Source organism: Apodemus sylvaticus, chromosome 4, assembly GCF_947179515.1.
Source record: "Apodemus sylvaticus chromosome 4, mApoSyl1.1, whole genome shotgun sequence".
NCBI lineage: Eukaryota > Metazoa > Chordata > Mammalia > Rodentia > Muridae > Apodemus > Apodemus sylvaticus.
The window spans coordinates 56263603-56273130 of NC_067475.1; positions in this window are offsets into that span (position 1 = coordinate 56263603).

Consider the following 9528-nt stretch of genomic DNA (forward strand, 5'->3'; position numbering starts at 1 on the left):
TAGGAACTTGGGGACCAGGAGCACAGTTGCACATCCTCACAGCTTGGAGGTACCTACTGGTTATTTTATTGTGGTAACTGAGTATTCTCACACGAGGAGTCTCCATGTTCTTCTTGGTATGCCCCTCTTGGATCCAGAGCCACTTGGGCAAATGAAAATAACCTATAAAACCCCTTAGCCCGTGAGTAAGACTCAGCTTCCTGAGTGGCCTCTGGCAAGCCCTGCGCAGTCTTCTCCCCTTGAAGTGGGCTGGATCCAAGGTCTAGCTGGTAGCAAACAGCAGAGGCAACTCAGCAGGGCATCGCATCTGAGGCTGGGCTACAAAGACTCTGGGATCCTCTTTTGTCATTTCTTGCTCACTCAGAGCAGGCAAGAAGTGTGTTGTGAGCAGTGGTGTGGTGGGGTCTCTGTGGCAAAGGTCTAACAGCCAAGGAGGAACTGGCCCCGTCAGTCTGTGAGCTTGGAAGTCCTCCAAGCCTGGCAAACCTTGAGGTGTCAGAAGTACAGGACAGCCACCAGAGAATCTGGGAGATGTCACATTGTTTTGTAGGACGAAGCTGTTACTTTTCAAAGGAACATACTCTTTGTTTTGCACCAGTTCTTTCCTCCTTCCTTTGTTCTTGCATTTCACAGATATATTGAGTATCTACTACACACCAGGCTAATAGATAATACACTATCAGACACTATACTATTACTGAGGTAATGATATTTAGAGGACACAGGTGAGTGACTCTGAACTCAAACTGCAGGTAGGTTTTGTCCTGGGCACCTCCACCTCACAGGCTGATCTCCTTATATCTGCTGTGGGATGATTGCATCTCCATCGACTTCCATTCTGCTTTGGACGCACTGGTTCCAGTTTGCTAAAGACTGTCATGCAGTGTAACAGTTTGCTTCTCACCGTGGTCTCGGGAGCTTGCGTTTATTGTAACTGTTAGCAAATGGGGAAGTGGAGGCCCAGGGAGATTGCCATGAAGCCTCTGGGGACAAATGACACAAGAGGTTTTCCCATGATGTCAGCAGTTCACCTTTCCTGCAGGCTGGGCAGAGGTAAATTGCTGTGGGGGACTCGATTCCTCAGACACAGACTTGTGGTCTTGCCTGTGCCACCGGCAGCTCTGTGTCCAGCAGGGCTACCTGCTCTGTTTTGGACTAAGAATTCAAAGCAGCAGGGGGATCTAAAGCAAGAGCAATCCATTTAAAATTTTAGTAGGATGAAGATGATCAAACGGGGATTTCTGCCAAAGGGTGGTGGCTCACTCTCTGGTTCCAGATAAGTCCTTTTTGAGATTTGTCAAATACATGTTCCCCTTGCTCTTCAGCCATAGAGGCTCAGGGAGGGTGCAGGCACTGGGTGTGCGCGTGCGTGCATGCATGCATGCCTGTGTGTGTGCATGCATTCGTGTATGTGTGTGTGTGTGTGTGTGTGTGTGTGTGTGTGAGAGAGAGAGAGAGAGAGAGAGAGAGAGAGAGAGAGAGAGAGAGACTTTCTCTTAGAGTCAATGCAGGCTCTAAATGGTAAGTGTACTTGGCTGGTCAGTGGTGGACAGCAGTGACTTCAGGGAAGGCTTCCAGGAAACATGGACGATGCTCTGGACTCGTTAAAATCTGTTCCGTCCACATTAAAGCAGGGCAAGTCCTCAGACCTCTCTGAACAGTGTTTGAGGCCCGCGTGGATCCTCTGGATGTCCCAGATCCAGGCCATTGGTGACTCCTATGGTTGTTCCTATGCTAGGAGGCTATTCTGAGAATGACATTGAGTGTCACACTGGACCTGGGAGACAGTCAGTCTTGCTTCAGGGAAAACCTGCAACTGTCCTAAGGAGCTCACGTGATCAGAGGCTGATGGCTGAGCTCTGATCTATTGCTAGGACTGTCTTACCCTGAGTTCAGGCACACAGTTACCAAGTGACAGGGGCGGGAGGTGGGGGGCATGCTCACATTTTTAACCTTTTCCTGAGAACCCACATGGGGGAAAATGGCTATTTATTTAGTTCTTGTTCTGTAAAAGCACCTTTATATTTGATAACTTTTTATCATCAGTTTCTCTTACTATATGCTGCTGTCAAGTGATGTCAATTTGACACACAAATTGTCATCAATTTGTTATCTGAGTTATCTGAACGAACAGAGCCTTCACTGAGAAAATGTCTCCATAATATACAGCTGTAAGGCATTTTATTAATTGGTTATTGATTGGGTGTGCTCAGTCCATCGTGAGTGGTGCCGCCCCTGGGATGGTTGTCCTGGGTTCTATAAGAAAGCAGCCTGAGCAAAGCCAAGGGGAGGGCAAGCCAGTGAGCAGCGTCTGCCTAAGGGTCCTGCCCCCAGGTTCCTGCCCGGTTTGAGTTCCCATCCAGACTTCCTTCAACAGCTATGTGGAAGTGAAATCCAAATAAACCCCTTTTCCCTCTAACTTGCTTTTTGGTTTTGGTGTTTTATTGGAGCAATAGAAACCCTAACTAAGACACCATAACAGAGTATCTATAATCATATTATAAAGAGAAATTGTATTTGGCCTCACAATTTTAAAATCTTCATCCCATTATCATTTGCTCTATGGTGGTACATCATGGAAGAAACTGCTGCAGAGGTGGCCCCTTCACCACGGCCCAGATGTGGGCACAAAACAAGGGAGAGACTAGCACCCCATTGTTCCCTTTGAGGGTACATTCCCCAGTGGCCTAAACTGGCTCCAAATCTCTCACCTTCTGAAGTTTCATCCACCTTCCAAGAGCCCCAAGCTGGGGACCATCCCTGCGACACACAGGCCCAATGAAGGACAGGTCTGATACAAACTTGGAACATCTTGTTTAATTTTATTATAGTGAATCAGAACACAGCTGACAGGATTCAGTCACTGAGTGTTTGAGTGCGTTGGTCATAGTTATTCAGAAAAGATTTTGAAGTTAGGCCTACAGTATAAAGCATCTAAAATGGGGCCCCTTCATATAGTGCCTTAGGAGAACCAGCATGGTATCTCCTGCTTGGGTTTCTCTAGCAAAGACAGTATGCCAATTTTTATTAAAAAAAAAAACACCACCTTTCTAATAGTTCAATCTGAAGAATTCCCATTTAGAGACACTGCAGAGCGGGTTGCAGCTGCGTTCTGCAAGCTGTAGGGACGCTTCTCCCCCTGTAAGGAACCATTGTACTTGCCTTCTCTCTCTCTTTACCTCCGCAGCTCTACCCAACTCCAAGGAAAAGGTTGATCCCTTTGCTTTTTCTAGTTCTTTAAACCTAAAAACAGATCCTCCACTCTCTTCACGTGTGCTTTTGAGTGCCCGAGGAAGAAACCTCCTCCTGGACTGTCTTCCTATTGCCCCTCTTCTCTCTCTCTCTCTCTCTCTCTGATTCTGTCTCTATCTCTCTGTGTCTCTGTCTCTCTCTGTGTCTCTGTCTGTCTCTGTCTCTGTGTCTCTCTGTGTCTCTGTCTTTCTCTGTGTCTCTGTCCCTCTCTGTGTCTCTGTCTTTGTCTCTCTCTCTCTCTCTCTCTCTCTCTCTCTCCCTCTCTCTCTCTCTCTGATTCTGTCTCTGTCTCTCTGTGTCTCTGTCTCTCTCTGTGTCTCTGTCTGTCTCTGTCTCTGTGTCTCTCTGTGTCTCTGTCTTTCTCTGTGTCTCTGTCCCTCTCTGTGTCTCTGTCTTTGTCTCTCTCTCTCTCTCTCTCTCTCTCTCTCTCTCTCCCTCTCTCTCTCTCTCTCTCTCTCTCTGATTCTGTCTCTGTCTCTCTGTGTCTCTGTCTCTCTCTGTGTCTCTGTCTGTCTCTGTCTCTGTGTCTCTGTGTCTCTCTGTGTCTCTGTGTCTCTCTGTGTCTCTGTCTTTCTCTGTGTCTCTGTCCCTCTCTGTGTCTCTGTCTCTCTCTCTCTCTCTCTCTCTCTCCATCCTTCGCCTTTCTTGCCACATCTGGAACCTCCTCCACTTGTATTATGCTCACTGAGCTCCCTCCCAGGCTCCAGAGTCTTTTCGAGTTGGCTGTGGCCATGTGTCATTCAGTGAGAAAACATGAACGTCTTCAGTTACACTCCTCACATCTAGGGATGATTCACAAAAGGTCAGTCTTGCGGCGGCTTGATGGGTAGGGGGTACGGGTGGGATGGGGGCAGGCTGGCTTCCTGTGAACTCACAGGAAGAGATCAGGAAATTAGAAGGGTAAGCTACAAGGAAGGGCCTCTTATTCACAGGGAGGGTGAGAGTTCTTGGATCTTCTGTAGCTCATAATAAGGGCAGAGATGCCCCTCCTTGGCGCTCTCTGTAACCCCAGAAACAGACTGGTCATAGCAGGAACCAGAGGAATTCTTGAGGAAAACAGCAGTTTCACAGTCTACACCCTAACCCAGCTAGATATATGGATACCAATTTATCCCCAGAAACCAAATTGAGAATAAAAATAAAAATTGGCGCCCAGTGGGGAATCAGTAATTTTTCGTCTTGGACTTTGAGAAAAAAAATGGAGAATTCAGGCCTTGCACACACAATTCAGGGCCAATAAGTTACTTAAATCAAGCTTTCTGGGTTTGCCTGGGGATGTAGTTTAGTGTCTAGAGTGCTTGCCCACAATGTAGAAGATTCTGGGTTTGATCTCTGGCACTACCTAACACTGGCAGCCGTGGTGCCTGCCTGTGGTCTCGGCATTATGGAGATGGAGGCAGGGAGATCAGAAGTTCAAGGTCACCCTTGGCTATATAGTCTGTGCAAATAATACCCAGAGCCTGGGTCTTAGAAAAAACAACAACAAGAACAACAACAAGAACAACAACAACAAGAACAACAACAACATGGCTGCAAAGTTACTCAGTTAGTAATGGGCTTTCATAAGCACAAAAATTTATCCCCAGAAACCAAATTGAGAATAAAAATAAAATAAAAATAAAAATAAAAATAATAAAAAGCCAGACTGGATAGGGAGAAACAAGTAGGTCCTGAGGGATCATTGGCTGGCCAGTTTAGCTTACTTGCCAAAGAGTTTAGGTCACAGAGAGGCTGTCGAAAAATAAAAGAGTTGACACCTGAAAAATGACATTTGAGGTTGTTTTATGACTTCCACATACATGCATATTTACATGCATGTCATTCGCACATACATTTGCACAGACACACACATGAACACATACATACCATCACTACCACCACCATCGCCAAAACACAAGAAACAATTTTCCAGGTGGACCATAGTTAATGTCAATTTGGTGTCAGTTTGAGAGGCATGGGGGCTCTCGGAGGGGAGGGGGCTCTGACTTGGTCCTTTTATGCCTCAGTCCTTCATTTCTTGATCATCTATTGATCAACACGGTACTGGGGTTATAACACTCAGATGCAGCTGTGACCCCTGCAGGGTTCATAAGTTACAGGCAGGCTTTTATTGTAGGCTCTACCTGCTATCTAGAGTATCTGTCATTTAAGTGTCAAGTCGCTGCTTGCACACTCCTGGTTTGCAGGACCCTTTACAGCTTGCTGAGCCCACAGAGCACCCTGTTTAAGCCTCATGGTAATTCTACCAGCGTGGTGTTTTGCTTACTTCTGTTTTGTCACATTTATATTGTGTGCATGTGGGAGCCCCGGGGACTGCAGAGGAGGGCTCAGCCATCACCCCTCTGGTTCTGAGAAGTACAAGATCACCCAGAATTTCTTCCTGAGGAGAATCACGCCTTCTCTCCCCAAGCCTCTGACTGACACTTCAGCAATGGGAGGAAAATAGCATTCATTATCTCGTGACATTTCCAGAAGTTTGTCTGATCTTCCTTTCCCCATCGCTGTGCTCTTTGCCACCCCCAGCTCCTTTTCATCTCCCTGTTTGAGGGCAAACGTTCTCCTGACAGCAGTCCCCAGGGAGACTGGGCTGTCTTTCTTCCTTTCCCTTCAAAGAGCCTTTGAGCCCTCCACCAAGCCTGGTGGCCGGGGGTTTGTTTCTTCTTTCAGTAGGCTCCAGTCAACTGCTGAGCAGGGAAGGGCACCTTGCCAGGGAAGGGTTTCCTTCCCATCCCCATCCCCATCCCCCAGGTCCCATAGGGAGGGAGAGGGTGCGACCCTGGTGTCTGGCCTGGGTCTACTCCATGCTCCTGGGAGAGGGCTGCTTTGTTCTTCTGAGCCCACTGAGATGGGCAGAGGCTGCTCCAGCTGGTGGGCAACACGAATAGCCAGGGTTGAAGGAGAGGGACCACCAGACTGTTGGTCCAGAGCCTCTCGAAGGAAAGTTCTTGAAGAAAAGTTGAAGGATGTGGCGGGGCCCTCAGAGAGGCCTTCAACTGCCTTTTGGGTTTCCTCCTTCTTGCCCTCTCCGATTCCTGACTGAGTCCTGAGCCCAGTGGGCTCCTTCTTATCCTTTCTGTGGATGGGAAGGGTAGAAAGTTCCTTCCCACCACTTACAGAGCCCCCCCGACTCCATGACTGCAAGTCACTGTGCACACCAGGGCACATAATACAACTTGAGCTTTTTGGTAGACACATTTCCTGCCTCAGTTGAGCAAAACTACTTCATCAGGCAGCCAGCAACTCTCAGGGAGAGTTTTACATACTTATAGAGTGTCACCAACCCAGGCACCAACTCTCTGCAGTCAAGTCAGGGATCCCGGAGGGAGCGGGTAGAGGTGGTGACCTGGAGGGCAGCCTCTCCTCCTTGTGCTTCTCTGGTGGCCTGTCGTAGGGTTCTGTTACTGTGATAGCCACCAAGACCAAAAGCAACTTGGGGAGGAAGGGTTTATTTGTCTTATTACAGATTATAATCCACCATCAAGAGAAGCCAAGGCAGGACCTCGAGGCAGGAACCTGGAGGCAGGACCTAAAGCAGAAGCCATGGAGGAATGCTGCCTACTGGCTTGCTCCCTGTAACTTACTCAGCCTGTTTTCTTTCTTTTTTAATTTTAATTTTCTTTTTTATTAGATATTTTCTTTATTTACATTTCAAATGTTATCCCCTTTCTTGGTTTCTCCTCCAAAAACCCCCTAACCCATCCCCACCCCCTGCTCACCGAGCCACCTACTACTGCATCCCTGTCCTGGCATTCCCTTACACTGGGGCATCAGGACCAAGGGCCTCTCCTTCCGTTGATATCCAACAAGGCCATCCTCTACTGTATATGCAGCTGGAGCCATGGGTCCCTCCCTCTTTGGTTGATGGTTTAGTCCCTGGGAGCTCTGGGGGGGTCTGGTTGGTTGATATTGCTGTTCCTCCTATGGGGCTGCAGACCCCTTTAGCTCTTACATTTTCCAGGGCAATTCTCCAGTGTGGTGCTATCTGCAGTGGGCTGAGTCCTCTCACATTAATCGTCAATCAAGAAAATGCCCTGCAGACTTGCCTACAGCCCAATTTGATGGAGGCATTTTCTCAAAGGTTCCTTCTTTCCAGTTACATCTAAGCTTGTGTCAAGATGACAAAAACCAGCCAGCACATGACTATCATTTAATTTCCCAGTGGAAACTAGAGACTTAAACATTTTCTATTACAAAATTTAGGACATACATAACAATAAAAATAGTAAAAACAGTCCGCATAAATATACCACCTGTGTTTGATAATGTTCGAGAACTTGGTGCCCTTGTTTGATGTATTTGTATGCATGTGTGGCATGCACATGTAAGTGTGAGGGTGCTTGCAGCCACATACATGCAGAGGCCAGAGCAAGATGCTGAGTCTTCTCTATTGCTTTCTATCTTGTTGTTTTGAGGCGGTGTGGGCCCAGAAGGAGTGAGGCTAGAGGAACCAGTTTGGAACAAGAGTGGGGTTGAGATGTGTCTAAACCCCAGTAATGTCATCCTGAGAACGGCAGGAATAGGACTCTGGGCCAATATGTTCTGGTCCATGTAGCCTATACAACCCCCACCTCTACCACCATTGAGATGGTCATGTAGCCTGGTGGCCAAATTACAGATTTAACTTCCTCTCTCCTCTATAAGGACATGTCCAGCAAGCACCTGGAATCTCTCCTCAAGCAAATGAAGCATTCCCAGCATCTCAGCCCCGCCAATGATGTACCCTATCCCCCAAGTCCCTACCCACTCCCAAGGGTTTATAGAGCCCTTATTCACCCCCAATAAGCAGAGCTGCTTCACTAAAATCTGGGAAGCTGTTTCTCCCCTGCATTCACTGCAGACCAAGGTCCCGTGTCACCCATCCAGGGGCCTAATCGCCTTTCCTTCCAGTCTAGCCTGGACCTATCCCTGGACACCCTGAGAGGAGAAGCATACCTGGGCAGGCAAGGCAGGGTGTCTCACTGAGGAAGAATCTTCCTGTGTTGGCTAGGCAGTCTGGCCTGGGAGCTCTCAGGATCAACCATAGAGTTCAGTTTGTTTTCTTTAGGGTATTTAGAAAAGAGAGCTTAAAGGGATAATTAATTAACTCGACAAATATTACCATATACTATAAACAGGCACTTTGAAGATAACTGGATTAAAATAAAAAAAACCATCTTTTTAACATTTTAAATGAGAAATCAGCTAATAAAGGACATTATGTATACCACACACACACACACACACTCACACACACACACACACACACACACACACACACACCTCTCTCTCTCTCTCTCTCTCTCTCTCTCTCTCTCTCTCTCTCTTGATTAAGTAGGGATAAAGCTGTGAACAGAGGAGTGCTAGTTTCCCTGCCCTACAGAGAATGTTCACTCCGGGGTTGAGGAGTCCATCAGCAGAACATGGAAGCAGGAATCAAGAGTTCTGAAATGGAGTTTGAGTCCCTTCCCCTGCTACCACCACCCCATTCTTGCCCTTCCTCTGTACAGAGCCATATTAGGGCAGTCATGCACAAGGTCAGAGTTTGACTTTGGTCAAGGACAATCCCTGGCTAATCCCTAATGGCTAATCCCAAGGAATCTGCCATTTGGACCTAATAGGGAAGTAGGTTAAAGCAGGAATTTTTATCCTTAGGTGGAGTGCTAAGAGTGTACTTGACTGTGGTCAAGGTTAACTTCTCCCAGAGAGCCAGGATCCTGCTCCACCTAGGGTGGAGTGCTCGAAGTAAAGGTTAAGTTCATTGTTCCTCCAGGTCTAGGAATTCCTGAATTAAGCAGGTGACCCACCCAGCTGCCAGAGCAGTCAAGACAAGGACCTCCAAGAGAAGCTAGACAACTTCCACTGGAACTCAGCCCGGAGTCTGGGGGGAAGGGTTTGCCCAAACAGTTAAAAGGTCTGGGGCCATTAAAGTTTCCGGCTTTGATCAGTGAATATTGTCCTAGCCATTCTTCTTTTCGCCCCTTCCCTATTCACCCCTCAGCTTCTGTTCCAGCTACCCACTTCGTAATAGCTGCAGGCAGCTATGGAACCCAGCATTCCTCTCTTCAGTTCTATGTGGGAGCCATACAATCTGAACAAAATGGTTCTGTTTGGGCTGTTTCTGTCACTTGTGACTGAAAGCATCCTGCCTAAATTACTCTTGCACCAGCTTGCACATTCCCATTGGGAACTAGAATAAGGCAGAGTGGTCCAGCAGGGCCAGCTTCTGAGAACCTGTGAGGAGCGCATGGTAGCTGTCTGTGAGAGCAACTGTCTTGGGAGATCACGCTGGTGGTTGTG